A 27,760-nucleotide genomic window follows, 5' to 3' on the forward strand; every position below is an offset into this window, starting at 1 on the left:
TGCTAATATCAGGATAGAATAAAAATAATGGAAGGTTAAGAATCAGAAAACAGGCCAATTCACCCACTTCACTAAACATACTTTTTCTTCTAACTATGGTTTTGGCTGACCAGTTTTTATTTTGTCCTCTAACAGCGTTTTAAAGAATGTTCGATTTGTCTCTGTTCCTGTTCTCTAACAGCCTAAACTCAGGGGCAGAGAGTGGGAGACAAGAATCCACTCTTAAGCCTTTGTAAATATATTCTTCTCAATTACATGTGAACAAGAATTCTTCATATTTCAGGATATAATCTAATGAACATATTTTCCAATTTAGTTTCCACTATGTATGTCCTTCTTTTGCATTTGTACCTGTGGAGGCCTAGAAAATAAACCCACTGTTCCCGAAAAGGCTGCTAGGAGGACACAATGGACCCATTAACTTAAACTACAGAGTTACAAAGGAGGCCACTGGCCGTTCAGTGATCCGGTGACGGGCTCTCGGCAGACACCAGAACCAGAGCCACCACGTCCGGCTGCAGCCTGCAGACCTGCCTGACGAAGCATCCCCAGCGACGTGTGACCTCACAGCACTGTCCCAAGGGCACGGCTGATCTCGAAGGATAAGGAATAATTCACGCCAGGCAGCACGAAATGCTGTGAGTCTCTGAAACCGGAACACCGACTTCTTCCCCGCAAAGCGCCCACAGCGGCAGACGAGGCTCTGCGGGCAGCTGCGGGGCAGACGTGGTCTGGCGGGGAACGGAGTTACCTGAGGAGGAAGAGGAGGCACCTGCACAGGACCTCCACGTCGGAGCCCCGCTGGATGAACTGCTCGAAGAGCTGCAGGACGTCCGGCACGTAGGAGAAGGGCAGCACGAGCAGGGCCTCCTCCAGCTCACTGAGCGAGAAGACACGAACAATGGTCAGGGCCCTCGCCCGGCCATTTCAATCCCTCCACGGCCGCCTCCCACCCTCCGTGTGACAGAGCTTCCCACGCAGGGCGGAAGGGACACTCTTCCGCACTCTAGGCGGGTCCTCTTTCCAGGTTTTGTTCTGTACATTTAGTATCCTACTCTGCCCATGGCCTGGAAGGGAATCTAACTCTCTTCTTCCAGGTAACCAACGCCTTTTGTTGACTAGTCCAGCTTTCATTTTTGTTTTTTCAATCCTCACCTGAGGATATGTTCCACTGATTTTCAGATGGAGTGGGAGGGAGGCGGGGAGGAGAGAAACATCAATGTGAGAGAGAGAGACACATCCACTAGTCGCCTCCCGCAGGACCCTAACCATGGCTGGGGACGAACTGCAACCGAGGAACGTGCCCTTGACCTGAATCAAACCCACGACTCCTTGGTCTGCAGGCCAATGCTCTAACCACTTAGCCAACTGGCCAGGGCAATTATTCCATCTTTATATGACACTTCTCTTACCACTGACTGAGTCCTTATAAAAAAATGGAGTCTGTTTCAGGGCTTCTGAGTCTGTTTTGATAATCAATTGATTCTGACAACAATCGTGTACTACTTTAATTTTCCTAATTTTATAGTTATTAATTTTTTTTATTTATTTATTTTCATCTTTTAAATTTACCATGTTTCACCACCCTATTTTCTGTGTACATTAGTTATGTTTTTTGTTTTGTGTTTTAAAGTCTAGGAGAACAGCTCCCTCTTGTTCTGGTTTTGGTTTGTTTTGCTTTTCCTAAACTAGCTATAGTAGCATTTAATCAATTTCAAGAAGATTTCAATTGGAATCACAAAACTATAAATTAGTTTTAAAAAAACAAAATATTTTGTTTGTTTTTTTGTTTTAATCTTTTTTTTTTGGTGCATGCCCCTAGTGAGAACCAAACCCAGGACTCTCTGGTCTGCAGACCGATGCTTCAACCGCTGAGCCAAACCGGCCCAGGCAAAAAACAAAATCTTTAAAACACAGAATCTTCCCATCCAGGAATGCACTGTACGTCTGTGAATCTAAATTTCTCTAGTGAAGTTTCATCATTATTCAGATGGGTCCTGTTTATTACTTGTAAGGGATATATTTAGATATTGTGGGTCAAACTCACAAATAAAATCAAAAGGGAAATCACAAATAAGAAACATTATTCCAAAAATATATGACAAAAGATATTTAAAATTATTTAAAAAGTAAAAGAAACTACTAAAAAGCACAAGAAAGGAAAAGTAAGAAAAATTCACAGGAATGCCCTGGCCAGTGTGGCTCAGCAGTCAGAGCATCGGCTGCACACCGAAAGGTCACAGGTTTGACTCCTGGTCCTGGGCATGTCCCTGAGTTGCAGGTTTAGGGTGTGTGCGGGAGACAACCAAGGGATGTGTCTCTCACATTGATGCTTCTCTCTCTCTCCCTCCATCCTTCCTTCCCTCCCTCTTTTCCACTCTATCTAAAAACCGATGGGAAAAAAAACCAAAAACCAAGACCAAGCTTCCGTTCTCCCACACTTCCTCAATTCCCTCTTTCTATGTTTGAATTAGAACAAATTCTATTACCTTTCTCTCATTTCCTGATCTGAGGCATTAAGTCCTGAAACTATGGTTTTCTTCTTAGGAACTGTGTCTATAAATGTCTCCCAGAGTGTAACTTGATGGGCTATCTCACCTCTTTCTCTGCAGCTTTACAAATGGCTCTGTGTTCTTTCATTTTTGCAGTTTCTTCTCGGTATAGTTCAATAGCCTCCATGATCCTCTCAGCCTACACAGATGGTGACAAAGGACAGACGTCATCACAACACACTCCGTCCCAGAACACTGCGCCGGGAAGGCCCACTGGAAATCACCAAATAGCTTGACCAGTTTAATAAAGATGTGCCAGTAGAGTGGCAAACGGCACGCAGACATCTCTGGTCTTTCTTTTTAATTTTCAGGGAGGAGACGAACGTCCTGATCCAGGTAAGAGGGGATGAGCCCCGGGGGGCAGCGCCAGGGGCGTCTGCAATCGCTGCCTCCGGAGCTCGAGCGTCCCTCTCCGGGCGGCGCGCCGACCAGAGCACCACCATCCTTGGTTACAGAGAGGGAAACGGAGGGTTTGATCCCATCTATAAATTCGGTCAACATTTTGCCACAGAAGGACTAGGAGGTTGATAAAAACTTTTACTAAAAAGTCTGGATCCAATGGGGGAAAAAAAAAAAAAATCAACTTACTGCTTTTTTTTTTTTACCCTCACCTGAGGACATTTTTTTCCATTTTTTGTTCAGATAGAGTGGAAGGGGGAGAGAGGGAGAGAGAGAAAGAGAGAAACATCGATGTGAAAGGGACACATGGAGTGGCTGCCACCCGCACGACCAACCAGGGCCAGGGACAAACTGCAACCAAGGTACGCGCCTTTAGTGGGAACCAAACCCAGGTCTCTCTGGACCGCAGGTCGACGCTCAAACCGCTGAGCAAAACCGGCCAGGGCCTTACTGCTTTGACTGTTTCAATAGTTTTCTTTCCAGTAAAGTAATTTTCTCCTTGAGTCTCCCCTGGAACCTATCAAAAACAAAGAGACCCTTGAATAATATTGCTGACAAGCATTAAAGAACCAATAAATTAATCTCATATCCATAAAAGAACAGGCACTACTATAATAATAATACTGGGTTATCAGCTATAATTCATTGAGGACTTAGTAAGATTTTACATGTATCATCATAAGAATAACTTTCTCTACAAATGTTTAACAAAAAATGCCCAATTTCTCAAATTTTTTCTGATTTGTATTTTTGTTCTACAGTTTCCTTAAAAAAAAAAAAAATAAGCCAGAATGATAATCATTGAATACCAAATTTGGTCAATCATTTGTCCCATAAAATCAGGCTATATCTAGTTGAATAAAAAGGACTAGACAGATTCTTTCCCACATCAGATGGTGATGACTTCAGTATTGGGCCCCAATTCTAATTCCATCAGAAATTCTTGAAATCAGAGTAAATTCCAGTAAGATAATTCCAGGGCACAAGCCCAGGATCCTAACAGATCTACTTACTGCTGGCTGGTCTTCTTTGGCCACACACTCCTCGTATTCTGCTTCCCTTTGCTGCCAAGAGACAGACAGAAGTTAACCGGAAAGAGAAAACACGGTCTCCGCGTGAAGTGAGATGGGAACGAGACAGGGAGAGGCTGCTGCTTTAAATGCCATCGCGGTGGCATCTGTCTCTGCCTGGCTGCTGAAATGGCGACAGCAGTCTTGGAACAGCTCCTGGAGGTCCCTGGACTTGCACCGACTGAGGCGTGACTGCACTAGACAGAACTTCCGTTGGGAAAGCGTGTCAGACACCCGCCAGCGTATTTGTGACCAAGCCTGGAGTCCTTACCATCTCCCTCTCTTCCTCAAGAATAAGAGGCTCCCTGGTTCTCTCCCAAAGTCTCAAGGATCTGTCATGGGACGATGACACGACATAGTCTCCATTGGGGCTGACGGCCAAGCACCATATTTCCTGGTGGTGCCCCTGGAGAGAGAAAAAACAAGCCCCGAAACCCTGAGTGAGAATGCTGTCCACAGAGTCCACCTGCTTCCATTCGCTGAGCTCAACACTCGGCCTTCGAAGTCCTTCTTCAGGACCGAGCAAGCAAACAGCAGAGTCTGTATGTGCTCAAATCTGTCCGCGTCCCACTGCTTCACCTTACGGTCCTTCCTGGCCGTGAAGAAGAGGTGAGACTTGGGTACAAACTGTAGGTACATCACACTGCAACGCGAGGAAGTATTCAAATGTTACCCAATTCCCCATTGGCAGAGAGTCTTACACACACAGCTTTCCAATAGCTATTGTAGAGTGTCTTATCTGTACTTTAGGATTTTAAGTATCTAACTGTCTGAAACACTACATAATAGTGGATTAAGAAGTATAATTATATGTTATTTTGATTTTTGAGGGAGGAGGGGAGAAAGATATACAACAGAATGAAAAAAAATACTCTAAAATGAAGGTATCAAACCAAGAACTAAGAAAATGCTTTAGAAAAACAACTTGTTATTGCGATACTATTTAAATTTTACTTACATAAGAGATGTCCATGCATATAACGGGCAGTTTGTGTCCATACAGTGAGAGAAAAAACTAAACATTAAAAAAGAGAATATAAATAATTCAAGTTTGTTTATGAAATACAGGCATAATTTGTTACATGTGAACTTAAAATATAACTTTAAAATACAATGCTAACACCACCTGGGTTGCTCTACGCCTTTACTTTCAAAGACGACACACCACAGAGGCGGCCTGTACTTGTCTCGCAGACGACCCTGCACGCCCTGGCCAAGGACGGGCAGCACAGCGGAGCCAGGAGGGCCCGGGAGCCCACTGCCCCCGTCAGAACGCAGCACACACGCTCCGGACCTCTCCGCTGGCAAGACCAGGGCGCTTATCTCACACTCTCCCAGGTTCGGTCCAGTCCCACCAACTCCAAAGACCTGACACAGAGCCGAGTGGGACCACTGCCCAGCACACCCAGCGATCCCGACACCACTGGCTAGGACAGGGCGTTCTGTCCAGACTTTCTGAACACGTGAAATACAGCTTGCTTTAAACAGAAGTTATAAACCAAAGGATTTTAAAAAAAACTCTAGCTTTCCTAGTGCACCTACAATATTTTTTTGATTCACATACAAATTTTTAGAAGTTACTCCTGCTGGGCGCAGTCAAGGCCACTTCTTATTCTCTACAGTCTCCACCCAAGGTCAGTCAGAAAGGAAGAAAATACTCCAGGCGTAACCCCTGTACCTTTAAGGTGTCGACATAGAAAATTTTCACAGTGCAGTCCAGCAAAGACACAGCCAACAGCTTCTCGTTGGGTGAGTACCTGACACACAGAACGTCTTCATCTAGCTGCAAGGTTCGGGTTTGCTGCACAGAAAGCCTAGCATCACAGAAATCATCCGGAAAAAAATAATGAGTCTTCTACGAAGGCAGACAAAAATTCCTGAAAACTCTCTGGAGCTCAACAGAAATACACAAAAGTCCATTTAGTGGTTCCCCATTTTCACTCCAAGAAATGGACACATATAAAAAATGTCTACTTACCTCTTCTGGGTACTATTTTCATCTTTCACCAACTCAAAATCCCAGAACTTGACAGATTTACCTGCACCACCTGTCACAAAGCCACGCTGAAAACCAAGTGACATTTCAGTTAAGATGTATTTTAGTACAGAAACCTGGAGACACATCAGAAGAATATAAAAGACCGTCAGGGGTAAGAATGAAGAAAAACGTGGTTTCTCTCTAACCCCTTTCACTCTCTTGTGCGGCTGCTGCCAGACCTTACCTGAGAATTCCTAGCAGACACTAATGTGGACACAACAACTAGTGGAAGGTTCCAGTTAAACCTTCGTTCAGCATCAGGAAGACTCAGTGAACACGGGGCTTCTACTCCACCAAAAAGGGCAACAGTCTAAAGAATTTGCTACTAAGTAGGAAAGTAGTTTGACAAATAAATAGATGGGATAATCTAAATAAGTTTGTTCAGCCCAGCTGGTGTGGCTCAGTGGATTGAGCATCACCCCATGGACTGAGAGGTCCCAGTTCGATTCCCGGTTAGGGCATGTGCCCGGGTTGTGAGCTTGATCCCCAGTAGGGGGCCTGCAGGAGGCAGCCAATCGATGTTTCTCTCTCACATTGATGTTTCTATTTCTTTCTCCTTTCCTTTCTCTCCAAAAAAAGAAAATCAACAAAAACATATTTTAAAAAGTAAATAAAGAAGTTTGTTCAAAAAATTCAGCTCAGAAGAGTATACACTTACCCCTACAATGTCCCTGCTTAAAATGTGTTCGAAACCATTTTCCAATAACAAGAAAATTAGCCTCGTCACATTGTAGCGTTGCTGTAAAGTATCTAAGACGTGGAGGCAGAAAACCAGATCTCAAGCACCTGGTCTGCCGATTTCCAGGTTTGTAACACAGGAAACAACTTTACAGTGATCCCTACTGTTGCTGTGGTGATAGCAACCACATAGTTTACAAAGCCATCGTAAAAACAACAATAAATGGCATTATGAATGTGAAAATATTTTGAATAAGATAAACCACTGTATAGATTCAAGATGTTATTATTATTTAAATTTTAAATGCTGTTCTGTTCTGACCCCAAAGGCATTACCCACTCTAAATTTCAGATTCTGTTTTTTCCCAAAAATAATGTCTACTTCCAATGAATGAAGGTTTGCCACCATAGATAATATTCAAATGAATGGGCCATAATCTCTTAAGGTATTAAAAAAAAAAAAAAGTTTTTATTGATTTTAGAGAGAAAGGAAGAGAGGGAGAGGAGAAACATCAATATGAGATCTGCTGCCTCCTGCACGCCCCCTACTGGGGGTCCAGCCTGAAACCCAGGCTTGTGCCCTGACAGGGAATTGAACTGGCGAGATTTTGGTGCATGAAACGACACTAGCCAACTGAGCCACACCAGCCATGGCTCTTAAGGTACTTTAAAAAAATATTTCAAAATGTTCTGAGCAACTGCCCCATTACTGGAGAAAGCAGACGGTCTCCAGGGTGCTGCCTCTGAAGGGAAGCCCACTGTGAAAGACTTGAAAGGGCCGATATATTTGCTAAAAAACACTGGATTTACAAAGTCACAGATGAACAGACTAAAAGGGGAGCAGGGGTCTACTCTATCCTCTGCATTGCATTGCCCAAGGAAATACTTCCTCTTAAGAAGGACCATAAGCCAGTGGCAAAAATTCATGGTGAGGCACATGATGTCACGTACTGATGACCAAGGGCAGCTGAACGAGGATTTGTTTCACAAGGACATATGTGGCATGAGATATGACATCAACAGGAAGCCAAAAGATCTGACAAAATGCGGCTTTCTTTAAAGACCCTGAGCGAACATTAGGCAGCAGTGAAACCTGACAGAAGGGAGGTGCGGCAGAGTCCTGAGGTCCAGATCTCAGCATCGCGTTACTTACCTGGTGTGGAGACAGAGACATGGACCACAGAGCCCCGTCGTGCGCATCCACAGTCTCCAGCAGGGCTCCCGAGGCCAACTCGTACAGCTGCAGCTTTCCTGTCTGTGGAGACACGGATGAGCACAGCTGTAAGGGCACCTGCAACCTCCACGGGCCACGCCTACGCGGGCCGGGCACGGTTCCACAACCAAGCAGCAACGCTGCAGCCAGCACTCAGGAATGATTCCAAGTTCCATGCTCTGTACATGCTCCCATCCAAACAAATGCTGTGAAATCCCCGACCGACGTGCCGAGTTAACCCTCGCAGGGTTGCTATGCTGCACAATTATGGAATCGTACAACCTCGTAGTACTGGACTCCTGTCATTTCACTGGTTCCCCAATTTCAAAAGGGAAATATCGTGGTCATTAGAATAAACATACCAGAAAATGGCAAACCCAAACCTTTAAAGTTGAATCAGTCTTTTAAGTGGATTGTCCACTATGGTAATCGGCTTAACCAACTCTTCTCCATGTAGCTTTGGCTTCCTCCTCTACCACACACTGACAATGAGTAGTGGCAATCTACCTACAATGCTAGGGAAGGCAACGAACCTAAAAAATTGCAGTAGCTTTGTCCAGCCGGTGTGGGTCAGTGGTTGAGCATCGACCCATTCATCAACAGGCCACTGGTTTGATTCCCGGTTAGAGCACATGCCCAGGTTGTGGGCCCGATCCTCAGTGGGGGGCATGCAGGAGGTGGTCAATTGATGTTCCCTCTCATTGATTTTTCTATCTCTCTCTCTCTCTCCTTCTCACTTCCTCGCTCTAAAATCAATAATAAAAAAAAATTGCAGTAGCTGAGAACAAAATCGGCCACGCTTCTGTTCAGAACTCTGTAAGACACGGTCACGGTGCCAGATTAAATTGTGCAGCAGCAAAGCCTGCTCTGAGCTTGTGCACGTGTAGTGGAAAGAGTATGAGGTGGAGACTTGAACCCCAGGGCTGCCCCTTCTCTATTCCATGACTGCTGGTGAATTCATCTTCATGAGCCTGCTTTTTTTTTTTTTTTTTAAATCTGTAAACACCAACCTCTGTACACTGTTGTGGGGATTAAATGAGATAATGTACAATAACTGTAGCGCAGAGGCTGGGCTAGGGATGTCTTAGCCATACAGCTGGTCTTCAAAGCAATTTACAAAATGGTCTCTCAGCAGCAAACAGTAGATGAACATTTGTTGGAAGAATAAACAAAAACTGAGGGAAACTTTTAATTGAAATGTACTCTCTTTCCCCCACATTGACTCCAGGATCTCTCCAACCTATTTTACACTTTGTGCTGGGCAAAGGGTATCCATCGTGTTACACAGGTTTTCTAATAATCATACACACTTGTCATTGGTTTATGGAGATAAAAACGACAACTACTTGCAAAGCACTTTTCAGAACATTCCACGAACCTTACTTCACTTTATTTTCCTTCCTACTCATCACTGCTACACATGGTACAAGCTCTTACTAGCAACATGCTGTGAGCCAGTCTGTGCTAAGTACTCTGCACGCTAGGAGGTGGATTATTCACACGATTTTACTTGAGAAAACCAAGGCTCACAGGGGTAAGTAACTTGCCCAAAAGGCTCACAGCCAGTGAGCGGAGGGTGGGATGCACACCTAGGCTTCCTGGTGAGAAAGTGCTGTCAAAGGCGTGTCACTGCCCCATCACACAGATGAGGAAACAGGAGAAGTTACGTGATTGGCTCCAAACCACTCATTTCTTAAGAGAGAGATCCTGACTCCAAGTCCCTGTGCTCATTCCCACATGGATATCCCCCAATCTGATCAGCAGCCGGGAATGAGGACCTGTCAGTGTTTCTACTGAATGTTTCTGCCAACCATGAAGCTAGGTACTTAACGTGTTTACCATCAGTCTTCTCAAAACACAATCACACACATGCTCAAAAAGATGCACAAAGGCTGCTCACCAAAATGTTCATGACACTTACCTCAGGGCCATGACTCTGTCTTCCTCATAATTTGACATAAGGTTTGACTTCTTAAAAACAAGTAAAGAAAACAAAACAAAAAACCTTCAAAAAAGGGACAATGAACTAACAGCCTCACATTATCCAGTTCAAGTACATTTCCAATATGCTACAAAAGAAACCAGAATGCTGAGGCCAGAGGGACCCAGTTCTGCGTCACTGGCATAGAGAAAGCTGTGACTAGAGATCACAGAGTGAGTGTAGACAGGAAAGGTCTGAAGACTCCCCTCAAGCATTCCAACACTAAAGGTAAGAAGGATCCAGAAAAGACTGAGAAGAATCAGCCAGAAGAGGAAGTAATGAAAGTCAAAGAAAGTGTTTCAAAGAGGAGAACGTGATCAATTCCAGGAGAGAGTGTGAAACACAGCTTAAAGGTCACTGGGTTTGGAAGCAAGGTCACCGATGAGGTGACCAGAGCGGTTTTGGTGGAATGGCGGGAAAAGCCAATGGTGACAGATGCAGGCAGAATGGGGAAGGGAAGTCAGAGGGCGGGGAGCTAACCAGAGACAGATGAGGATGAGACGGGGAGACAGCACAGCCGGTCTGCATGCTGATGGGATGAGCCGACACGAAGGGAAATGACTGATGCAGGAGGAAAACTGCGAGAGGGGAGATGAGAAAGAACCTCACACACAAGTCATAATCATTGTGTCAGGAGCCCCAACACAGGATGCTGAGGAAGGACAGGCTGTGTGGGGACAGGTGCAGCTGAGTGACAGGTGCAAGGGGAGCATCTGAACGCTTTCTAGAGGACCCCATTTCCCAGTGAAGGAGGGAGCAAGGCCACCAACTTGAAGGTGCTTGAGAAAAGGGGGTGCAAACAGCCACCCAGCCAAGGGAGGAATGAGGAACTGGAGTGAGATTACTGGACAGCACGAAGAGCCTACTTGAATTTCAAAAGCAGGCAGCATGTCTGCTTCTCTCCAGCCAAGCAAAGCTACAAGCTCCATGCATGGAGTAAGCTTGGGTTTTCTGTACAAAACAAAAAGGCGACTGTTCCCACTCTAAACCCCACGGGCCTACGCCCACAAAGCACTGAAGAAACATCAGGAGGGAACTGCATCTGAGGCCTGAAGAAACTAACAACTAACATGAAGAGTATGAAGAACTAACTCAAAGGGAAGAAAACACTGTTGGATAAAGCTCTAGAAAGTTCATTTCACAAACCTGTTCCAAATCTTAATGGAGTCGGCTGCTGCGGAAAGGACAGCGATGTTGTCTGAGCTGAAGGACACAGTGCGCACGTCGCTGCGATGACCCCCGAGGGCGATCCTGCTTGTCCTCACGGGCTGAGGAGCACGTGCTGATGGACTCAGGGAATATGATTCCACCAGGTTGTTCTGCAGCAGGAAGACTGCCTTCAACTCCCCTTGAGGTGAATGAATCAGGTCGAAGGATCTGCATGAGAAAATATTCATAAACGTCTTGGCTACCACCTTCGCTCACGAGGTGAACTTTTCTAGGAGAAAGGCTTAGCTGTGTCCTCAATCTATACGAAGTGTGAACAAGTGTAGACTTTTACACATGAGCGCTCTGAGTTCCGGATAGTAGTTGAGCACAGGCTTTTAAGAAATCTGGGCTGAATCACCGGATCTGACATCTACCTTGTTTTTGTGTATCTTTTATAAGTGACCTTAAATCCTTTCGGGATATGAGGTATACATTTTTCTTTTTAACTGGCAGCAGAAAATAGTAAACAAACAGATAAAATGTTGTTATAAGACAAACAGAAGATGATGAGTAAGTGGGCTGGGGTGACACAGGCATCCCATGATCACTGTCTCCAAATATGCAATCCGTACAGACTGCTTACAAATAGCATGACAAAGCCAACACAACTCTGTAGCTTACTATTTCTACAACCTTCCAAAAACTTCTCTGATACATCACACACGACATTTCTATTCACTTGATTTTGGCAGAAGTTTTGATATTAGTGACCCACTGGATTTCATCTTGCAGAGTCATTTCGACATGGACTTCAAGGTCTTCCTCCTCCCCACTGCAAGAGTTTAATCTAGAGGAAAACAAGACTCTCACCTGTCTAGACTGCTATCACTTGTCTAGCAGCTTTGCTATTAAGTCAAGTTCTGGCTCTGAGACCAACAACCTGTGTGACCTTGGGAGTCACTCAGCCACACAGGATTACCGTGAGGATTAAAAATGTAGTGTACGTAGAAATGCTTGTGAACTACAGTGTCACAAACGTGAAATATTACTCCATTTCAGGGGTGCTCTCAGAAACTGGATTCTGAATGCAGCAGCCCATACAATTTCCTGGGACAAAACTTAGTGATTTCAACTATTCCAGTGAAATGTTTCTGGTAAATTTTTCTAACTTTAGGACTTTTTAGAACATCCATTGACCTGCACTTACCAATCCAGTCACGTCAAATAAACCAGAGATCTCAAATGAGTTACCTAGTCAGACAGTTTTTTTTATTTCTTTGAGAGTTGGTACGTTTCAACCATTGAGGAACCAATTTCTATGGTCATAACGACCTATTTCAGGGTTATACAGCCTCCAAACGTCACCTGCGTAACTGTCCAACCTGCCGCCCTTCTCAGTCCCAAGGTGGGCACTGTGCGCCCCGGTTCCTTCTGTGCAGGCTGCTGTCACCGAGGACACTCGGCTGGCCTCAGAATTAATCACTTAGAAGTGATTTAAAAAACCTGTACAGTCCTTCCAGTTCTGTGTGGCTCCGAGTTCAAGACTCAGAAATGCACTAGTTACGAAACTGTACTAAAGAGTAGAAATTTAGAACTTGGACTACCGGTCCATAGCAAAATCTCCTGTAGCTTTTAACAGTAATAGAGTAAATATTTCCTTAAAGAACCTACAGTTTTTGGTTTTTTAAATCCTCACCTGAGGGTATTTTTCCATTTATCTTCAGATAGAGTGGGAGGGAGGGAGGAGGGGAAGAGAGAGAGAAACATCAATTTGCTGCTTCCCACACGACCCCAACCAGGGCTGGGGACCGAACCACAACCGAGATACATGCCATTGACCAGAGTCGAACCCGAGACTCCTTGGTCCGTGGGCCGATGCTCCAACCACTGAGCCAAACCAGCCAGGGTGAACCCAGGGTGAGCCAGGTTACTATATTATCAGTAAATATTAAGGAAACACACTTGGCTTTCTTTCTAGCTTTCCTCACATTCTTATCCATTTTCTTCCGAATCTCCTCTTTGGAAAGGATACAGAACACTTCTAGCACAGAATCGGTTCCCTGGCACAGCATTCTTCAACCTTTTCCATCTTATGGCACACACAAACTAGTTACTAAAATTCTACAGCACACCAAAAATTATATATTTTTGCCAATCTGACAAAAAGAATAATTATAATTTTGATTCATTCACACCAGACAGAATTGTTGTGTTGGCTATATATATATATTTTTTTTGCTGATTTTTTTAGAAAGAAAGGAAGGACGAGGGAGAGAGAGAAACAATGACAAAACATCTATTGAAGAGACTTATGTCCAGGTAATTACTACGATGACTACAACTTGCTGTTTATGTGTCACTGGGCCAGGCACTGTGCACAGTATCATTAAACCACCAATCATAAAGGTGGACACTTAGTATTTAAAAGTCATGAATCTCTCCCTGGCTGGGTTGCTCAGTTGGCTGAAGCATCATCTTGTGCAGGGCACATACCTAGGTTGTGGGTTCATTCCCCAGTCAGGGTGTATATGGGAAGCAACCAATGGATGATTTTTGTTCTCTCTCCCCCTTCGTCTCTCTCTAAAAGTCAGTAAAACCACATCCTCGGGTGAGGATTAAAGGCCAGTATTTGCTCTCATGGCTGGCACTCCCCCACACCGACTTCCGGCTCTCAAGGCAGCAGTAGCCGATTCCTGCCAGCCAATGAAAGCACAGAAAGGGCCAGAGGAGAAAACCACCCTTCCCTGTTGCCTGGCCAGTCTTTCCCTGGGCCCGTGAGCCTACATGTACCTCAGTTCGGTGGCCAACCATTGTTTTGAAGCAGTGCTGGGTATCAAGGTCCCACCACTTCACCATGGTATCTTTCCCACTACAAGAAGAAACAGGAAAAAAATCTTATTAGGAAGAATCAGGAAACTAACAGGGAGATCAAGGTCCCATTTGTAGTCTTAAAAATATAACATATAGCAAGGATGTCTAATGTTGTTCTGCTACCTGACCTTTCTTTTAAAATGTGAAGAATCTTGCCTGGCGAGTGTGGCTCAGTGGATTGAGCGTTGTCCCATGGACTGAGGTCCAGGTTTGATTCCTAGACAAGGCACATGCCTGGGTTGCAGGCTCGATCCCCAGTATGGGATGTTCAGGAGGCAGCCCATCCATATTTCTCTCTCACATCAATGTTTCTCTCTCCCTTCCTCTCTAAAAAAATCAATAAAAAAATGAGTAAAGAATCTGAACTCTCCATGTGGCTATTTTTAGGTAGAAAATAGTTTCACCTGTAAACCCATCCTATTTGTCATCACAGCACGAACATCCTCACACACTGTTGCTAACATAGAACCTTCTTAGACCTCCCTGCCCCCTTGGCTCCCATGTCGTTGGTCTCTACGTCCTGAATATGCCGCCTCCGTGAAGTCGCTAAGCCTTGATTCCTTCCAATCCATTTCTGCACACAACCTGAATTTAAGTCCTACTGCCTGAATTATTTTAATAGCTCCTCGTCCGATCTCCTTGCCCATTCCTGTTCCCTTTTCACATCCAACACACTTCAGTCAGATAATCTCAATTTGCTGAGTTTACACTAGCTCAAGGCTCTCCAGACTCAAAATCAGGCTCTTCAGCACCATTCTCAGAATCTGGCTCTACTCTTCCCTGCCCTCACTAATACAAAGCCAATAAATCTCCTCCATGACCAAAGTGGAGAAAAACAAAACAATAAAAACCTGATTCACAAAGTGTCGCCTACATATCCCACCTCCTCCGTGTTCCCTGACCCACAATGCACACGTTCCAGTGGAACTGCAGCCATTCGTTCTGCCACAGAACCCGCCATCTGATGTCCCGCCCCCGCCCACAGGAACCGGCCCCCCACTGGCACAGCACTCCGCCCCTCACGACTTCCTCCCAGCCACTGCCTGGCAGACCTCAGGATCCCAGACTGTCCTGGGCGGCCATGCCTTTGGAGTGGAAATTATGACATTGGGTTAACCCTATGAAATCGCTGGACACATACACACACACGCACTTCAAATGGTTCAACCTAATAGAGGACAGAAGGCCTAAATACAGAGTATGTCTCTCCTCAAAAGACAGGCTGAACCAAATACCTGGCATTCACATATGCCCACCACTTCACACCGTGCTTTCCTGACTTTCTAGGGACCAGAAAGTGGACAGCTCACTCTACAGAATGCGTGTCAGAGGCCAAGGAACATGGAGAAGCTGGTATCGGAAAACAGAATTTAGCAGTGCTATAAACAACTCTGGACAGCTCCTCTGACACCATCTGGGGGGGGGGGAGGAGAAAGAAAGCACAGAGCAGAGGAAACTAGCACATGGGCTTGAGTACAGCGCAGAGAGGTAAGGAATGAAGCAAATTCCCTCTCTGCAACCCTCCCTGGTGAATTCACCTAGAAAAGAACTGGAATCAAAACTATTATTTCTTTACCTGCTAACTAGCAGGTTCTTCTCGCAGAAACAATGCTTGTGTGATGGCATCCTTGTGCCCCTTTAGACAGTAGAGGCCACTTTCATTGATCACGTCCCACACAATAACATCTGTGTCCTAAAGGGATCAATAATACAGAAGAATTTTCTTTGTCATAAAAGGCTTAACAATGGGATGCAATACTTTTTTTTAATTTATTTTTTTATCCTCACCCATGGACATTCCTTTGTGTTCATCTTCAGATACAACGGGAGGGAAAGAAGGAGGAAGACAGAGAAGCATCGATGTAAGAGAGACACATCGACTGGTTGCCACCAACACAACCCCAACCGGGGCTGGGGACAAACTGCAACAGAAGACGTGCCCTTAGCAGGAACCGAACCCAGGTCTCTCTGGACCGCAGGTTGACACTCCAACCGCTGAGCCAAACCGGCCAGGGCTTATTACACATTTTTATTATATCATCCTTATAGAAAATTTGGAAGCATACAGAAAAGTACAGAGGGAAAATTACCAGTTAATTCTGCCATCCAGACACAATCACTACAGGTATTTTCTTTTATATTGTTCCAGTCTTTATGTACATATCCGGGTTGATATTTTCCTACCAGAAAACTGACACCATGCTATTCCTATTCATATCACTTTAAAGCCCACCACCCCCTTTTTTTGCATTTAATGTATTTCCATTTTTCCATGCCCTGTCAGACTGCGCTTATTTATTTATTATTTTTTTAATCCTCACCCGAGGACATTCTTCCATTTTTTGTACAGATAGAGTGGGAGGGAGAGAGAAGAAGAGAGAGAGAGAAACATCGATGTGAAAGGGACACATCGAGTGGCCGCAACCCGCACAACCATCCAGGGCCGGGACCGGGGACAAACTGCAACCGAGGTACATGCCCTTAGCGGGAACCGAACCCGGGTCTCTCTGGACCGCAGGCAGACGCTCTAACCGCTGAGCCAAACCGGCCAGGGCGAAACCATAATGTATTTTAATATATGAAACCTCCTAAAAAAATTCTAACCCTGAAAAAAAATTGAAACCCTCTTTTATTAGTCTTCGTTATCAAAATTCTGATGTTTTCTATATCATTTGATCACATTCTAAAAACGACAACTACAACCAAAAACCCCATTGGGATATTTGTTTAAATTGCTTGTACTATATTAATTTAATAGAAAACACTACCATCTTTTCAATATTTTGTCTTCATATTCAAGTGCATGGTTTGTGTCTCTATTCAAGTCTTCTATTACATTCTTCAGTAAAGTTTCATGGTATTTTTCTGTCTGTTATTTAACTTACCATTGTAAGTGGAATCTTTTATATTTTCTAACTTTGAGATATAAGAAAGCTACCAATTTTACCAAACTTAATGGAAAAGGATTACCATTGTGTCTCTCCTTTCCCAACCTACTTTTCCCATACCATGTGTACTGTTTTTGGGTAGTACTTCCACAAGGATGTTATATAGCAGTTACCATGGGCATCCTCATCTTGTTTCTATAGGTTCTAATCAGAGACTATGACAGGAAATAAAATGAACCTTCCAATTCAGACCCATCCTTCTCACTCTGTTTCTGCCATCTTTACTGTTTTATAAGCGACATGCCCATTGTTTCACCCAACAACTTTTGTGGACATCCTGCTTAAGCACAGGCATTACACCCCTTTACTAGACCAAAGTCTGGGCACCTGGTTCAAAGTCTCACCCTGAACCCAGATGCCAGCCTGCCTCCTAGCTGGTCATACTTCAAGGACGTGATGGCTGCTTTGTGTCCATTGAAGGTCACATTTCCTTCCCCACTCAGGAGACTGAAGAGTCGAATAGACCCATCCTCATAACCAACAGCTAAGTGCGGCCCATCTGGGGAGGGGCACAAGCAAGTGACTTCTTGTTTAAGCCCCTGAAGGATGAGGATCTGAAATCACAAGAATAATAACAAAATAAAGTACAGGAGTTAAGCTTGTCATCAAGGGAAAAGTGTGGGGTAATCAAGCACTGTAAAATGAAGAGCACAATCACTCCAAATCAGCCTTATAAATAATGAAACTCTGCAATCCATCTCAAGTTCTTTAATATAAAAATTATTATTTGTATTGGGCAATGAAATATTCAAGAAACAGAAAAATTATTTTCTCTAAAGTTCTACATTAGCATAATATATGCAAAAGTTCCTCAGGCAGTGGAATAAATTACTGTCATTATCCTATGTCAACACGAAGTGATTTTCCATAGAGGGTTATAAACACATCCTTGTGTTAACATAGCTCTGGCTTATAAGAAACCAATCTACAAGGCACCAGAGTGCTATTGTGGTTTATCCGGAAGGGACCCTGCACAGCAACAAGTATCAAAGTATTAACCTCTTGGGAGTCACCTAGTGAGTGGACAAGATCAAAATGCCTGTATGTGGTTTGGCAGAAGTGGTAGGCTTATGGGATTTAGAGTTACACAAAGTATCAATGCCTAGTTTAACAACCTGGGCCTCATCTGTATGAGTAAGACAAAGATTCAGTCAACACAGCAGAGAACTATTCCTTTTAAGTGCTTAAGTTGTATAACCGGTTATGAGGACAAGTAGAAGAACCTGTAAAATAGAGAAGTGATAAAATAGAGGAAAACATAAAACAAGTAGGGAGTAATGATTGCAAATAATTACCTGTAAATATCACTACAAACAGATCCCTAAGAGGTAAGCTCTGCTTTGGTTGCGGTTTTTAGAATTTCGTGTAAAAGAACACAATAAAACCTGATGCCTAGCTAGCTAGTCCCAAAGAAAAAAGATTTCCCCTCTAGGGGCACACACATAAAAAAATCTGTGCATGATAAATCAGAGCTCCCTCTCTTCTGCCTCTCCAGCCTCAAAAACCCATAATCAACATCAACCCCGGTGATCTCTGGCTTACCTTCTCTCCTTTTCTTAAGTCCCAGATGAAAACATGTTCACAGGCTGGTTACTGACATATAGCGTCCTTTTTCACCACGAAGTGTCACAAAGACAATATTGCCTTTTTGGTGCCAATAAGGCCAAAGACTGCACTGGCAACATAATGTAGATACTGCTTGGTGAGCCCCATGTTAGAAGGTCTGAAATCACGGTGAGGCAGCTGTGCAGGAAACAAAGAAAACTCAGTTCTTTGCATATGTTGGTTCTATTAGGCTGGCAAACACCAATTGTTTATCATGTGGTCAACCTATATAATAAATCATGGCATAAAATACCGGGACATCTTAATTTTTTATTCATCGATGATTCAACATGTACTCCCTCACTATCAAGTCACACTGTCATGCCCCTCTCACAAATATCTGACATTTGACCTCAATGTCACTAAACAATTAGCTTCTGTCCATTCAATCACCATCTAAGTTTTTACACTGAGATTGAAAGGCCGAGACTGAAAATATTTATCAATGAACATTTACTGTAAACTTACTAATTAGACAGGCACTACTGTGGATGCTAGAGACACAGGACAACAAAATCCCTGACCTCCCAACACTTACCTTCTCGCAGTGATTCTTGAACCCTAGGAAGTACCCAGATCACCTGGGGGCTTACAGAAACAGACTGCAGGGACCCACCGCCACCTCCCCTCCCCAATGCCTATTTCTGATTCAGTAGGTCTGGGATGGAGCCCCAATTTTTTCATTTCTAACAAGTTCCCAAGTGCTGCTGCTGCTGCTGTGGCTCCTGACTTGAGATCTACTGTTCTAGTACAGTCCTGGATCTCCAAGTCAGGGTAGTCACCTCCCCTTGGCACAGAAAATATACAGCAACTTGGTATACTGTTTTTGAAAGATGCCACAGTTCCCACACACAGTTCCCACATTTGTGTAAGTCAAGTTCACTGAAAACACTGATTATGGACAAAAGAGACAACACATGAAGGAAATAACAAGCAAAGCCCATGTGCTCTTGACATGGAAAAGTGAAAAGTATGCCCAACACACTCGTGCAACTTAAAAAAACACAATAATCACTTACTGGCCATATTTTTCTTATCACAGGAACCAACATAAAACCAGCCGGTGTGGCTCAGTGGACTGAGTGTAGTCCCATGGACCAAGAGGGCACCAGTTCGATGCCTGGTCAGGGCACATGCCTGGGTTGCAGGCTCAATCCCCAGTAGGGAGACCTGCAGGAGGCAGCCGATTGATGTTTCTCTCTCATCTGTGTTTCTATTTCTCTCTCCTTCTCCCTTCTTCTCTCTCTAAAATCAATAAAACATATTTTGTTAAAAAGTCAAGGAAAGATAATAATGTGGTGGTAATGCTCTTATAATGCTCTTAGCCTAGGGCATTTAATCAATACTCTCCCAACTCATCTTATTCCTGAACTGTAGTTGTTCCTCGTGGTAGTCCTTGCCAATTGACCAACTCTCTCCACAATATTTCCCTTGGAGACATCACAGAGACTGCCTCGGCCCAAGGACTGCCACATCTCCATTTCCAGTCCTGTCCACGTCCATGAATAGTAATAAACATCCCCATTCAAATACCTTGCAACATCATGTTTAATACGTCTAAACCAAACCTACCTTGCTTCCTGAACCCTTCTTATTTTTTTCTGACTCTAAGACTCACAAACCTCTAGCCATTCAGACTCAAAACTTTGTAGTAACCTTTGGTTCATTAATAAAAAATATCAGTATAGCAGTTAGAACTTAAAGAGTGCTTACTACAGATGCTTCATGACTTACAATGGGAGGACGTCCTAATAAACCCATTGTAAGTTGAAAATATTGTACATGGAAAATGCACTTACTACACCCAACTTATGGAACATTACAGGTTAGCCTAGCTCCCTTAAATTAGTTGGGCAAAATCATCTAACATGATCAATCCACTGCAGAGTATGGTTAATTTACTCTCATGATCACATGGTTGACAGAGCTGAAGCTCACAGCCACTGCCCCGCTCACGAAAGTATCATACGACATATAGTTAGCCCAGAAAAAGAGTAAAACTCAAAATTCAAAGTACAGTTTCCACTGAATGTGTACCATTTTATCACCATGGTAAATTAGAAAATTCCTAAATCAGGACTGTCTGTATAGGATAACTTACATAGTAAATGTATATAACTAGGTAAGCATACACAGTTGTTTAGTTTCATATAGCAATTGAGTTAAATATACATAAAACACTTAGAAAAGCATGTAAGTATAAAAAATTCTTCACCATAACCTTACAAGGCAGGTACTGTTCTTATCCCCATTTTACAGACCAGGAAGGCAGAGATGAGAATCAGCTAGCCAAAGACATTTAGCGAGTTTTAAGTGCCAAAGCCAGATTCCAATCCAGTCTAACTCCAAAATTTCTCCTTTTAACCACTAAGCTAAACTGCTTTTCTTTGCCTCTGTCCCATTTTGTCAAAAACTTCCACCTACCTGACTGTTTCTCTGAAGTAGGACCCTTTTCTCTCTTTCCTCTACTTTCCGTTCCAGCTTTTATCACTGAGTGAGTTCCTGCACTAGTGTTCCATCTAGCACCTCCGCCTTAATGTTTTATTCATTTAAAAGTCGTAATACTACCATCCTAATCTTTTCACATGCACTGTCCCTACCCCCAAAGCCCATAAAAAGGCTAAATGGCAGTTTCCAAAAACTCATCCTATCTATCCCTCTATATTTCTCGCATAACCCCTCTCTTGTCGGGCTATCTGGTTTCCTTCCTTGACCTGCCATCTCACCTTCGTTGTTCCTGTCACCTAGAACAATCATTCTCCCATCTACCTATTTAATCAGTGTTCTCCTCCGAGGCCCACTTCCTTCGGGGCTGGTCCAATTCTTGCGGCCTTTCCCACTGCCTCGATAGTTAAACTGTCCTCCATACAGTGGCACCGATCGCTTGTGTCAGGGCAGAGATCTCAAGGCCTTGGAGAGAGCTCACGACCTAACCTTCCTCGGCGCCGCTACCATCCTAACCCCCAGCCCCCAAAACACGTTGCTTCCAAGCTGCACCGAGGGCTGGGACGTGAAAGCAGACCCATCGGACGTCCGGACACCGAGTCTTCAGCCTGGAGGGTGAGAGGGGCAGCGCACGCCGGCCACGCCGCCGAGGCACCCTCAGGGAGCTTGGCACGCACCAGCCGCGGGTCCGCGGGCGGCCTCCCGCACGGCGGGGCGCTCCACCGCCCCGGTTCCCCTCCACCCCGGCGGCCGACCCCCTCGCCCTCGCCTCGGCTGCTGCCGGCAACCACGAGGTCCTCAGCCGGGCGCCAACCCCGAGGAGCGGAGAAAAGCGTCGGGCCGCCGGGCAGCTCCAGCGGTACTCACCTCCGCTCCACGAGGACCCGGGACGCCGGGACCCGCCCACGGGACCCGCCCCTTCGGGTCGGAGCCCGGACCGCCCTCTGCCGCACGTTCCCAAAGCCTCTGGCGGAAATGGCGCGGGAGCCGGGCTCTGATTGGTGGGCCGGCCGGGAACGGAAGTCGGGGATTCGCAGCCCCGAGCTCTTGCCGCTGGTCACTCGTGCCTCCTGGGACTTGGACTCCCCGCACCCTGAGCTCCTGGGAGAGGCGTCCGGGGATGTCGCTCGGCCGCTTTCTACGAGAAGCTTAACCCGCCCCGCCTGCCGCCCCGATGGGACCGCGGGAGCGCTGTGAGAGGCGGGCAGGCGCCGGGAGGGGCGGGCGGAGGGGGCCGGGGCCGGCGGGAGGCGCACGGGACTCGGTCCCGGCGCACGGTGCGGGCGGGGGTCAGTCTGTGGGTCCCCGGAAGAACGAGCCTGCCGCGGCTTCCCCTGCGGTTGCTCCCGTCTCCCGAGGCGCTGTCGGGGTGTCTGCGGCCAGCCTACAAATTAGGCTTTACCTTCATTATCTGTCTTCAGACATTTCTTGGTTTTTAAGACATGTTAGTCTTCCTTAGTAAAGAAAATTGCAATAGAAGAGAATGGATATGAGACTAGATAGATGTAGCTGTATAAGTGTTTTGAAACAAGATTACTGTGGATTGGATGAATGTGAAGGGAGGAGACTGGCAACAATTTTTTCCCCAAAATGTTTGATGGGGGAAAAAACGAAAATCAAAGTTTGGTGGGGAAGGGAACATTTAGGTGTATTGCATATATCTTACAGGATCATGTGCATTATATTATTATAGAGAAAAATGCCTCCTTCAGTAGAAAACTTAATAGTCCACATACTACCTAGATTACAATCCTTGGGTAAATCTGATTCTAAGAAAGCTGTTTACAACTGTGTAAACTGTACATAACTAATCTCAATAGTACTAACTAGTTTTGTCTAGACATACACATTCTGTCCTCTTAGAAGCTCAGTGGAATTTTACCCCCTTGTACATTCGTTTTGATATTCCTGATCTATTCGTGTACCCAGTTTTGGAATTCCCTTTATCTCCCATCTGCCTGATTCTCTTGTGAGTTCAATAAAATCTTGAACACATATTCGTTTTTATATTTGAATGAATCCTGAGTTTACCTTTTTAAAAACTCTTAACATATTAAATGCTATAGGAAAAGAAAACGACAAATGGAAAACATATTTTGATAAAGTTGGTGTAAGAGCAACTGTGATCAAGTGCTAAGATGATGTATCTTATAAAATTCCCAATACATGCACGATACAAGAGTATCACCCTGATTTCTTGTTTAAGTTTCAAATTGCTCAATGTATTAATACTTACAATTGAAAATAGTAAAGTTCTTTTAATATGAATGTGGTACCACTAATTTACTATTACAGCATATACTTTGGATGCTTTTGAATGATGACCATTAACAAGGCTTAGAAATATTTTTGTTATACTGTATTTATTGTTGACATATTTGACCACTTGTTTTTTGTTTTTTTTTCATCTAAATAACATTTTTTTAAAGGTCATTCTTTTTATTTGCACAAATAGCTAAAGTACTCTGAAGTGGATTTTTAAAATAATTTTCTTTCTTTATTGATTTTAAAGTAGAGGGAGAGAGAGAGAGAAACATCGATGAGAGAGAACATCAGTAGGTCGCCTCCTGCATGCCCCCTACTGGGAATTGGGCCCACAATCTGGGCATGTGCCCTGACCAGGAATCAAATCTGCAACCTCTTGGTGCATGGGTTGATGCTTAACCACTGAGTCACACCAACTGGGCTACCCTGACATTTTAAATATTGAAATACAAAGACCTAAAGAATGGTAAACCTGTAATTTACGCAAAAACAGTGACTTTGAGCTGGTCAAAAGGAGAGGTCAGAAGCAAAGACAGCTCTCCTTATAGTTCTATCCAGGTCTGTCTAATCAGTATAAGCATTTTGAAGAACAAGTAAACAGATTTAAAGTTCTTGTTTCCCAGTGTATTTTTCATTTCAGTATTTTTTGTTACTGATTAGTTATTTTTTTCTGGTTTCTCTGTCCTTTTTTATGCTGTTGAAGTTCTCACCAAGTTCCTTGAGCATTTTTATAAACAGTGTTTTGAACTCTGTATCTGGTAGATTGCTCACCTCCATTTCAATAAGTTTTTTTCTGGAGAGTTCTTCTGTTTTTTTCATCTGGGACATGTTTCTTTGTCTCTCCATTTTTGCTGCCTCTCTGTGTTTCTGTGTGTTATGTAGAACTGCTAAGTTCTCAGTCTTGGTAGGTGGCCTTATGTAGTAGGTGTCCTGTGGGGCCCAGTGGTGCAGTCTCCTTGATCACCTGACCTGGGTGCTTCTGGAGTGGGACATATGTGACTTTCTGTTGTAGTTGAGCCTTGATTGCTGCTGGCACGTCCATGGGTAGGATTGACTCTCAGGCTGGCCATCTGTAAGGATTGTCCATGATCACAGTGTACCAGCCGCTGTGTGGGGGCTGCCCCATGAAGCAGAATTTGCCCCAGCAAGGTCTGGTGCCTGCTGAGACCTCCCTGTGTGTGCCACTGGGGAGCTAATCAGGTGGTGGTCTGTTGTAGTCAGAAGCCAGACCTTGGATATGTTGGTTCAGGGCCTCTTAGGAGGGACTCTGGTGCAGGTCAGTGTCAGATCCTGCCTGTGCCAGACCCTGAACTACAAACCAATCCACAGTTGGTAGCTGCTTCTGCCGGGCCTGAGAGTGCATGGTAGGAGCCAAGCTGCGAACCAAGGCTGGCTGCCACCAGTATTGGGCCTGAGACAGAGCAACAAAAAGCCTGCTGCACGTTAGGCTCAGCCACTGATAGAGCCTCACGTGGCACACAAGTGTGTGAGGCAGGTTCTCAGGGAGTCACCAGTTAGGACAGAGTGGTGGTCACCAGATCAGTACAGGTTCATACTCAACACCAGTGCTGTCTGAGGCCACTCTGCGAAAGTCTCAGCATACACCAAGGCCAGCCGCAGCCCACCTAGGGCCTGTGGACCTTGGGGGTGGTTGTCAGCGAGTTGTCCAGGTGGAGCTAATGAAGTACATTTCCATGAGTTACTTATGGAAAGCCCCTAAAACAGTTCCCGGCACAGATACACACTCTTTATATAAATAGTTCTTCTGCTACCTTTAATTTAACACAAACTTTTTTAGTGTCTGTGTATATTTCCTTCAGGGCTTTTTGGTTTTATGCATTATGTTTTACAGAATCGTATCCAGATAACGTCTTTTAATCCATGACATATTTGTGCTTGAAATCCTAGACCTAGGGGCCCTCCCGAGAATACAGGAAATCACTTTCCGTGCCGCTGTTCCATGCTCAACAGGCCGCAAGGCTTGGTAAAGCGGCCCAGCTTCAGGGCCATCTCAGGGGCTGTGCACCCTGGGCCGGCCACATACCATTTCATCATGTCATCTAGTTACCCCTGGGCCTTGGAGCTCCTCTTTCTTTCCTTGACTCTAAAATCGGGAGTAATCAAATGCCATGTAGTTGGGAGACTAAGGAGTAAGATAGGGAAATCCAGAGCAGAGCCTGGTCCTGGGGTCACTTGTCCTCGCGATGGACCCTGCCACGTCCTTTGAAGGCCGTGAGCACAGCAGCATGTCCAGCTGTCCCCGAGGCAGGCGTGTCTGATTCTCAGATGTGAAGAGGGGAAAGACATCATTGAATCTGTGCTGGAGGAGGGAGTGTGGTTTGAGGGGAGGGACCTGGAGGAGAGGCCACTGCTAGCTGAGAAACGCAGGTAAGGGGCTCTGTGAGGGGAGGCAGATGGAAGGTGTGGGCATCTCTGGTAACTATGACCCAAGATGAACTCACCAGCCTTAGGATACCTGCACAAACTGAAAAGGCCTCTTCCCTCCTGTAAATGAACACCAGGATGAAATGCATATCTACTTCCTAAGCAAGAGTTGTAGGTCCTTGATAGGAAGGTCACTAGCAAAGGACTTAATAAACAAGTGAAAAGCAAAATTAAAAAAACAAGAATAGTGACCACGACTACAACAACAAAAACCTTGCTTATCATGTGACGATGTTAAGAGAAAGGCCTAAACGGCTCATCATCTGTGGGAGTCCGCAATCCTAAATAACTGTTGGCTTGGCTAGCCTAAGTTAAATTTGGCACAACTCAGGCCCATGGTAGTAGCAACTTATATGGTTCTTTGGTGCTTCGCGTTGTGACTGTACCAAGCTGGGATGGTTGAGTCACATTGCTCTTCAGGTGGTTATGTGGCCAGTGCACTGAGCAGCTGCTCCCTCTGTCCCCAAGCCATGGCAGCCACACACTGCTCCACGTAGAGGAGGATTGTTATTACTCTCTAAGGGGACTCCACAATGCGGTCTGCGGCCAACCTTTAGGCTTCTCATCACTCAGCTGGGACGCCATGCTGTGCAATCTTCTTAGTTCAATCTTCTGTCATCCCTATTCCCCCGGTACAGCAAGGAGCTGCAGGAGGATAAAAAGAAGGAAGTCCTGCAAAACTCCCAGGATGAATGTCTTTTGACCCCATCAACTCACCAAGATGGGGCTGACTGCTACCGGCTGGACTGTGACGGCATTCACATTGGGTGACCAGGAAGTCGGCTCTGCTCTGGATGTAGCCTGAACATGCTCGCATTGTAAAGGGGATGGAGTCCAGCTGGTCTCCAGGTAGTCTCCATGTCCTTTGTTCCCCACAACCTTTTTAGGCTGTGAGGTGTACTCCATTTAAGCAAACCTTCTACTTACATAGTGGTTTGAGCTAGGCTCTGGGATTCAGTTTAAAATAAAACATTTATGAGTCAGTGTACATTGCTCCAATTCTCAGTTTAAGGCCACAGCTCTTTCATTTTTGTCTGACTGTTTAATCACTGGATCCTAGGGTGTCCTGCCAGACATACCGACACTTCTATAGCTCAGGTCAGGCACCAGAGGTGACTTACAGACCTTCTCATTTGAATGAATCCCTTATGTCACATGCAGTGCTATAGGTTTTATTCCTGTACTAGATATCTTTAATTGGCATGCCTTTCCAAGGCTGTTGGCACCCGTATCCGTACATCGTTGGAGTTGTCACTACCCCAGTTCGGTTCTCTCAACTCTGAAGGCATCTGAGTACCACAGTGTAAGCACCACTATCATGCTTGGTGTGTTTCCCTGAAGCCAAGCAGGGCCCTAGACCTTCTATGCCCCATGAATGGCCCGTTTCTTTGTAGCATTGAAGATCTTTAGATTTGATCTCTTATAGATTCCACTCGTCACTCAGTGTTAATTCCCCTGAACCATTTAATGCTTTTCATTTTTTCTTTTCAATCCTCACCCAAGGATATTTTTCTGTTTATCTTCAGATAGAGTGGGGGGTGGGGAGAGAAAGAGAGAAACATCAATGTGAGGACACCTCCTCTGGTTGTCTCCCACTCGACCCCAACCAGGACCAAGGGCAAACCACCCCTGAGGGGCATGCCCTTGACCAGAATCGAACTCACAACTCTTTGGGCTATTAATTCAATGGTGGCATCTGCAAACCTCAGGTCCCGGGGGAAGTAAAAGTGCTGCCTGTAACTACATCATCCTATGCCAACCACGAATCATCCTTTTTCTTAATGTTTTCTGTTTGTATTGTTTTCCTTTCTCATTGACTTCTCAAGTACAATGACCCAGTCAGTGACTCCGATAAACCAGTAAGTCACGGGTTTTTTGCACTCGCTCATTCTCTCCTGTGTGGTTTCCACAGTGAGGTGCATGTCTGCTTTTGCCTGTATGGCATTAGTATGTTGCCATATATTTCATAGCTGGAAATGTAGTAGGCAGAAATGTTATTAGGTCATGCCACAATGTTGGGAGAAATAAGATTTGAGGGCGTGAGATTTCTGGGATACTGGAGAGCCCCCTAAGCTCCGTGCACTGGGCCTCTCCATGTAAA

The 27,760-nt window shown here is 44.9% G+C and overlaps 1 pseudogene; it reads right to left on the reverse strand.

The window, feature by feature from the left end:
• Window positions 1-279: 279 nt before the first annotated feature.
• Window positions 280-18,612, reverse strand: LOC118637667 (annotated as a pseudogene).
• Between the last annotated feature and the right edge of the window lie 9,148 nt (window positions 18,613-27,760).

The sequence above is a fragment of the Molossus molossus genome, unplaced genomic scaffold (assembly GCF_014108415.1).
Source record: "Molossus molossus isolate mMolMol1 unplaced genomic scaffold, mMolMol1.p scaffold_m16_p_20, whole genome shotgun sequence".
Taxonomy (NCBI): Eukaryota; Metazoa; Chordata; class Mammalia; order Chiroptera; family Molossidae; genus Molossus; species Molossus molossus.